At 32.0% G+C, this 9,208-nt stretch overlaps 1 non-coding gene across 1 annotated transcript; it reads right to left on the bottom strand.

The window, feature by feature from the left end:
* Positions 1-4,179: 4,179 nt before the first annotated feature.
* LOC118147941 (U4 spliceosomal RNA) lies at positions 4,180-4,318 on the bottom strand. The gene has a single exon (XR_004734648.2). It is a non-coding gene; the product is annotated as a U4 spliceosomal RNA (small nuclear RNA).
* Positions 4,319-9,208: the final 4,890 nt, after the last annotated feature.

The following is a 9,208-nucleotide window of genomic DNA, read 5'->3' as shown; positions in this document are numbered from 1 at the left end:
CATATAAGATATAAATTGTGGGCCGGGCGCGGTGGCTCAAGCCTGTAATCCCAGCACTTTGGGAGGCCGAGGCGGGTGGATCACGAGGTCAACAGATCAAGACCATCCTGGTCAACATGGTGAAACCCCATCTCTACTAAAAATTACAAAAAATTAGCTGGGCACGGTGGCGCGTGCCTGTAATCCCAGCTACTCAGGAGGCTGAGGCAGGAGAATTGCCTGAACCCAGGTGGCGGAGGTTGCGGTGAGCCGAGATTGCGCCATTGCACTCCAGCCTGGGTAACAAGAGTGAAACTCCGTCTCAAAAAAAAAAAAAAAAAAAAAGATACAAATTGTGATACCAAAAATATAAATTATGTGGGAGAGGGTAAAAATCTGGAGTTTTGTATGTAATTGAAGTCAACTTTCTAACAATGTAAAATGTACGTTTATAACTATAGGATGTTTTACATAAGCCTCATGATAATGACAAAGCAAAAACATAGCAGACAAATGATAGACAATAAAATCAAAGCTTAGCCCTACAATCACAGCATCACAAAATTAGACAACAAGAGAGGATGAAAGGAATAAATGATCTATAAAACAAAGAGAAAATAATGGTCACAATGACAGTAGTATTTACCTATCAATAATAACCTTGAATGACATTAAATTTGCCAAACAACAAACATAGAATGACTAAGTGGGAAAAAACTAAAAATAAAATAAAAAACTATATGCTATTTACAAGATATCCAATTTAGCTGTAAACATACACATAGACTGAAATGAAGGAAAGAAACAAGTTATTCCATGTAAATAATAACTAAAAGATAGCAGGGGTAGCTGTATTTACACCGGACAATATGAATTTCAATTTCCAAACTGTCATAAAAGGCAGAGATGGTCGCTATTTAAAGCTAAAGATGTCACTCTATCAAGGGGACATAACAATTGTAAATATGTATGTACCCATATCAGAACACCTAAATATATAAAGAAATGAAAAGACAAATAGTAGTACAATAATACTAGGAAACTTCGGTATGTCACTTTCAACCATGGATAGATCAATCAGATAGAAAATTAATGAGAAAATCCTAAACTTGTACTGCACTTTAAAGCATAAACTTAATAGTTATATACAAAAATTTCGATGAAGTAGTAGCAAAATACACATTCTTTTCTACTGTGCATGGAACATTCTCCAAGATAAACCATATGATAGGTCACAAAATGAGAGATAACAATTTAATATGATTAAAATCATATCTAGTATTGTTTCTGACCACAATGGTATAAAACTAGAAATTAAAAACAGAAGGCATTTTGGAAAATTTGTACTTACATGTATATTGAAAAACAAATCCTTAGCTAGACTAAGAAAATGGGGAGGAGACTCAACTAAAATCAGAGATACAGTGGGGACATTACAACAGATGTCTCATAAATATAAAAGGATTATATGGGAGTATTGTGAAGAATTATATGCCAACAAATTGAATGATGTAAGAAAAATTGATGAATATCTAGAAAAGTTTCCTGAGGTTAGGTGTTTAAAAAAATCTACCAAGACTGAATTAGGATAAATAGCATGAGCAGACAAATAACAAATACAGAAACTGAAGTAGTAATTTAAAAATCTCCCAACAAACTAAAGCCCAGGATCATACATCTTCATGGGTAAATTCTACAACATATTCAAAAAAAAAAAAAAAAAAAACCAATAGGTCTCAAACTCTTTCAAAATATGGAACTAGATGAAATATTTTCAAACATATTTTATGAGCCAAGCATCACCAAAGTCAGACAAAAGATACCATAAGGGAAATACAACACACATACACACACACACCACCCCCAGTATCTCTAATATTAATGCACAAATTCTTAATGAGATATTAGCTAATTGAATTTAAAAAGATTCTACATTATAACCAAGTTAAATTTACCTCTGACAATCAAGATAGGTTTAACATATGCAAATAAATCAGTGAGCCATATCACATTAACAGACTGAAAGTTAAAGGAAAAGTTCATTTTAATTGATGTACAAAAAGCATTTAACCAAATTTAAATGCCCTTTCTTCATAAAAAATTAAAAATAAACATATTGGACATGGAAGAAAGTTTTCTCATTGCAATCAAGGTCAAGCTGAGGAAAAACCCACACTAACATCAAAATCGATGGAGAAAAATGAATAGCTTTTTTTCTAAGATTCGGTACAAAGCAAGGTTACCTACTTACACCACTGCTTTAACGTATTATTGAGAAAACTAGCATAATTTTACAGAAATGAGGGTTGTATTTATTCATGACTTGGGGGCATTAGATACCCCCAAATATTTGTTAGTATTTTCACATCTATAATTCATCCCATATGATGCTAAATTGACATTAAATTAAATACCTTGAATTGTCATTACTGAAAGAATAATGGGGCTCTCATATTTGTGTTTAAAAATTATTTATTAATACAATAATTGTGTTAAATATGTTGTAATTTCTCATCTGCTACAGTTCCTATTAAAAATCAGGTGACTGGGGGGACATGCATATTATTTGGTTCATTTTGCTGTAGTTCCTATTTTATTTCCTACTTGTATTTCCCATTTGTTGCTTAAAAAGCAGGAAATCCTATAAATAATAATTATTGAATGAGTATTGACCAAAAAAAAAAAAAAACTAAATAATTTAATACACTGTCTGTAAAAAATAAAATTTATAGGAGTGATTTACAGTGATTTTGGCAGTCTCTTTTCATAAAATGTGGTGCATTCCTGATGCATTCCCCAAATATCCCCTAAGCCACGAAACTCAGGATATAAATAAATATTGCCAAAACAAATATTTCAACAATTAAAATTATGTTTACATCTTTTAATTCTTTATATATATAATACATGCATACATGTGTATGTGTATAGTTTATTTTATTGATTTTATATTTTCATTACTGAATTGTTCCTTAAAATTGTTGCTTGTATATATATATGTGTGTGGGTGAAAAAGTTGAATCATACATATGTTCTACCTTCTGATATATTATTGGCTTTATACTTTTTATCCTAATATTTCTTTGTCTTTGACAAGTTGTCTGATTTGTCCATTGAAGAGATAAGCTAATTAGTCTTTCTCTTTGTATTTTATTGGAGAACATCGTTCTATTATTATATACACTGAAATAACAATGATATTAATTAGAATTTATATAGTTTATGCTTTTCTGCTCCCTAAAATACTTATCTGTGTTTATAATTTATGTTGAAGCTATATTGTTAGACACTCTATGTTCATAGTAAGACTACCCACCAAATAATCACAAGATGTTTCCAAGCATTAGAGAAATGTTATTTTAATAAAGTATATCTGTAAACTCAGTGAAAACATTTAAGGAATTGAAAAATATATAACAGAAAAAAAAGTGTTGTATAGAAAGTTAGAGTTTTATGCACATTTTTCTATTTATGATTTTTATACGTATGAGAAGTTAGGATCAATATAATAGCATATCAGTTTCTTTATTTGTAGCAAAATGGATGCCCAGAGAATAGGATATTATTTGTTCATTTAACTCATCATTCCTTCATTCTAAAAATAGTATTTAAGTTTCTATATGTGTTGGGCATTATGTTATGAAACAGTAAAGGAAAATTATAAAATTATCAGAAAATTATTATACACAGTTAAAGAAATTATGCTAAAGGAAAAACTTAGCCTCTATTGTGATGAGGTTTACCAATTAATAGGTGAGACAGTCATTTGTCAAATAATCACACATATATGTACATACACACACATACAAAACTACAACTGCGACAACTGCACAAAGAGGAGCTTTTTATGCTCTGGAGGCATATTGAGAAAGATGACATTTTCTAGGGAATAAAATAAATGTGCCTTAAATAAACTGATTTAAAAATTTATATTTGAAGCAGAGAGTTATCTAAGAGGAAGTGGTGTATAGTAAGAAGAAAGGAGTCTTTCTAGAGTAAGGAATTCTCTTTGACAGAGGCCTATATGGAGAAAGCATGGAAAACAGTATAACAAAATCTGAAAGAAGATTACTGAGGTTGGAACAAAAGAATTAAAGAGTATAAGCAGAAGAGAGTAAATAAGTTGAAGAATTAGGCAGGAATAGGTCAGTGTAGAGCCTTCTGAAACTTTTTTTTTTATTTCATTTTTTTTTTTTTAAGTCTCTAAAGACTGTCAAAAACTGCCAATGCCAACTATATTTCAAGTCGTCATGGCGGCGTATTGGGAAAAGTTTTCATGTAGCAATAATCAGGCCTCAGATAAACCTCATTGGCTATGATACTGCCACTGCACAAAGTTCTGAAACATTTTAAGGACTCAACAAGAAGTCACGGAAGTGCTTCAGCTCTCGGTATGGATGGAATATTGGATGAAACACAATCAACTTTACAATAAAATTATTAATGTGGCCATAGAGGAGAAAACGGGCTGCAGGGAGGTCTGCACAAAGAAATGCAAATACATATCTCAGAAGATTCATTTCAGTAGGCAAGTTTTTGATGAAAAATCCCTTATCCTGGTGATAGAACAGATTATTCGTTATTTAATGCCAACTATTACTAGATCATGCTTTTAGCATATGATAGGTGGACATAAGGCAGTTCATGGAAGTAAGTCTTTCAACAGGCTGGCATTCTAGGTGGAAGAAAATGATAATCAGCTAGTAAATAAATGACATAACAATATAATTTAGGGTAGGAATTACTATCATTGAATAGAATAAAGTGAGAGGAGAAAGTGTGTTAATGGGAGGAAGGCTATTTTGCAGAGAATGTACAGGGGAGTCTTCTCTGTTGAGATCATATTGGAGCAAAAAGACAAATAAATTTAAAGTATGTCAGGTGGCACAGTCAGTTAATAAAATTCTAGGAAGAACAGGAATTCATATATGGCTGAAATGGTGTAAAGAGAAATACCTGAGGATATATAAAGGTAGGATAGAAAAGTATGATAGAGGTGATAGTGAGGAATGTTAAATACAATATTAAAGATGCATATATTGATTTACAGAACCCAATGTGGATAACTGATTAGCAAATTTACTTTAGCTGATGTAAAAGTCTATTTTAACCACAACAGAAATAGCATTTGTATAGCAATTATGTGGGGTCTGCATAATAATTTATGCAAATAACCAATAAGAAACAAACAGAAATCCAAGAAATAAAATCACTGAAAGGCAAGATAGCACACTACTAAGAAGGTGAGCTGACTGTCATAGAGAAATGTTATTGCCACTATAGACAATATTTAGATGTGCGATATTTGAAACATTACTTAAACCCTTGGTTATAATTCTCTCACAATGAATAAATGTAAACGTCAATAACTACTTTCTTAAATTGAGGTGAATAACAGGATCTCAAGCAACTCAAATTTTACCAGCCTTGCTGTTCTCATTTTTCTATGGAAAAAAGATGAACAGTCTTTTATCCCAATCCTTTCAGGCTAAATATATTTTAGAATTCCATTTTATTTTGCTTTGTTCTCCATGTTAAGTTTATCTACCATAAAATAGACCCAGCATGATCTGTGGCAGCCAACATACTTCTATGTCTTAGTGAAATGGCTGGAGTCTCAAACTAATCTGTAAGTTGTCTCTCGTCAACTCAGGTCAGTTTTTCTGCCTACAGAGTTGCTAAAAATTTTTTGAATTTATTTTTCTTTTTGTATTTCATTATTGCATTCAAGGAGTTATGGGCTTGTAGTAAGACACACAATCTTTTCCTCTAGGAAACAGAAATAACAACTGTGTTAATAATTATAAGCACATCAAAATATTAAAGTGCCAATGAAATTCAAATTAATTGTGAGATGAAATGAGCTTTCAGTTGAAGTTTTGCTACTAATATAATATAATATAATATAGCTACTCTAATATAATCACCATATATTTATATTGACTGATTATAAATATATAATTATATGTATTCATAATAAATATTAGTGATTATATTTATAATCACTATAAAATATTTAAATCATTTTCTCATAAATATAATAAACATATTTATTCAGAAATGCAGTCTATTGGTAAATAAGGAGATATATATCTATATATATAGATAGATATGGAGATATATATATATATAGATATATAGATATAGGACTTATGCCCCCAAGGAGGACAAGAAACCATAATACATGTCAAGATGGGATTCTCTAAATTAGTGCATGAACTTCATTCATGTATTTCCTGTGTATTCTAAAAGAAATATTATATTATATGATGCATATAGTCTGTTTTATATCTGTATAAACAGTGACAATAAGCAGTGACTAGCTTTTGTCCTTTTATATTGTATATTACAAGACCTTTTTTGCTTCTTCAGATTGTCTAATATAGAATGACATTAGAAGTTGGTTACAACAGGCATAGGCACATTATATCACAACTCTATTCACTTGCTCAGCTTACTGTATTTTTATGGTCCAAGTACTCAACCTGTAAAGGACTGTTTCAGTCCTCAGGCTACAAAAAATGTTGATGGAGGAAAGTTTTCTCTATATTATAAAATTCTATGCCACATAAATATTTTACAAGGCTCTTGGGAACTACTTCTACTAAATTTTTAAAATGCAGGTTGATTAAATGTATACCTCCACAGGTTGTATGTGCTTATTCTTACCCTCCCCTTCTTTTTTCTCCATCTTACAAAACAGTTCTTTGACCTACAATATAGTGACCTTTATAATGAGTTTATAGAGAATCAATCAGGGTGGGACAAAACTAAAATACAGAATAGTATCCATTATATTATATTGGTTAAACTCAGCAGGCGTGACAAGTAAAATACAGCTGATTGATTTTCTGACCTTTAAAGAATCTTGTATATAAAGTACATACATTTTGCAATACTATGTGTGCAAGGCTAAAACAAAAGTTTAATCATATTGGAAACTGCTTATTTTGGTTTTTGTAAGATATCTCTCTCCCCTCCCACCCCGCTGTCTCTCTCTCTGCCTCTCTTTATTCCACGTTGCATGTGGACCTTTATAAGTCTTTTTTAAAAAATTATTTTTTTCTTTCCTACCTTTGAGTTCTTTCACTCTTCTAATAAATATGCTCCAATACAAACTCCTTGTAGAAATAGCTATCTACCTTACTGGCAAGAACAGACAAATCAACAGGTATCTTAGCCATATTGCTTTTATAACCAATCCCTTAATTCTAATAATGTCACAATGTAATCAATGTAAATAATAGGAATTTATAAGTCATTCATTTTTAAAAAGAGGCAGAATGGTGCTATGTTATATAAGAGTGTCATGCCCTTCTGGTAAGACACTAAAAAAATCATAATGAAGAGCTAATAAATTGTTATTTTAAAACATTTTGATACTTGTTTTAGTTAAGTTGCGGTGGCTCAAGCCTGTAATCCCAGCACTTTGGGAGGCCAAGGCGGGTGGATCACGAGGTCAAGAGATGGAGTTCATCCTGGTCAACATGGTGAAACCCCGTCTCTACTAAAAGTGCAAAAAAAAATTAGCTGGGCACGGTGGTGCATGCCTGTAATCCCAGCTACTCAGGAGGCTGAGGCAGGAGAATTGCCTGAACCCAGGAGGCGGAGGTTGCGGTGAGCCAAGGTCGCACCATTGCACTCCAGCCTGGGTAACTGCGTCTCAAAAAAAAAAAAAAAAAAAAAAAAAATTATTGACGTGGTATCATGGATACCCTTTTGATGTTGATAATTCTTAAAGTAATCTTTAACAATGGAAGCATTTAACTCGAATGACTATTCCGCCTCCCAAAAAGAGATACATCAGAAACATTCATGGGATCTTTAACAATGGAAACATTTAACTCAAATGACTATTCCATCTCCCAGAAAGAGATACATGAGAAACATTCACAGCTATTTGTTGTCTTTTGTAATTCTGTAGAGGGAACAGTAGCTCTTAATTATATTTTAAATGAAAAAAATTGTCATGATGTTAATTTTTACCAAGCCATTCTTACTAAAATTACATATTCCAATTACTGATTTGTATTATATAGAGAATAATTCTAATCTTTTGTTGATGCTCATATATAGTTCTATAACATAGCTAAATCACTATCAAAATTAAAGACATCTCTAACTTCTTACCTTTGTAAAGTTACATATATATATCTAATATTTGATGGTGCTTTAAGGAATAGTTCCAAATTTATTTATTCAGTTTCTTCTTATTACTCCCATATCTTAAATAAAACAAAATTTGAAGCATTGTCTCTTACGGGCTGAATGGTTCACCCTCAAAAATTTACATGTTGAAGTACTAACCCCTCAAACCTCATAAGGTGACCATATTTGGAGACAGAATATTCGCACAGGCAATTAAGTGAAAATGAGGTCTCTTGGGTGGGCCTCAATCTAATAGGACTGATGTTCTTCTTAAAGAGGTAATTTGTACCCAGACATCAAAAGTAGGAAGATGATATGAGAACACGAGGAGAAAAAGACAGCTGTCTACATGCCAGGAAGAGAGGCCTGGAACAGAGCCTTTTCTTGCAGCCCTCAGAAAGAATCAATTCTGCTGATCCACTGATATTGGACTTCCAGTATCCAGAATGTGAGAAAATAAATTTCTGTTGTTATAGTCACCCAGTTTGCAAATTAGTACAATGGCCTCATTTGACCACACCATTGGATTTTCTCTGTTCCTCTAAGCGCAGCAAAAGATATAGCTGGCAACAGGCAGTCACTTAAAGCCAACAGTTTCCAGAAATAATAAAGGAGATTAATATCTTAGGTAATACTATAGTTGAAGAAAGAAAATGACCAGAAGTGAAAACCATTTGTTCCTCTCTAGGCAGCCAGAAAGTATTGCTTTTTAATTTTTGCTGTTACATGTTTAATGAATATGCATTATTATTGAGTGTTTAAAATTGAAGAGGCAGCATGATTTAGTGGAGAGTCTGAAAACCTAAGTTTTCAACTACATTTACTATTGACTCACTACAGTGACCTAGTGCAAGTCACTTTATCATCATTATCATTATATTATTATCATTATATTTTTATGACTCAGATGAATCTGGTTTGAACTCATTATAATAGCATGTTTCTCAGTAGCCCAGCACATTGCAGTAATCTATTATTATAATAGTTAGCTCCCGAGTATATTGCATGCACTGAAAAATGCTGATATGAAATTGAACAATATTAAACATTTTCAGTTTCATCATGGTAGACAGCAGTGTGC

Source organism: Callithrix jacchus, chromosome 1 (genome assembly GCF_049354715.1).
Source record: "Callithrix jacchus isolate 240 chromosome 1, calJac240_pri, whole genome shotgun sequence".
In the NCBI taxonomy this organism is placed as follows: domain Eukaryota; kingdom Metazoa; phylum Chordata; class Mammalia; order Primates; family Cebidae; genus Callithrix; species Callithrix jacchus.
Note: the sequence above shows the minus strand (reverse complement) of the source record. Positions and strands in the feature narration are given on the sequence as shown.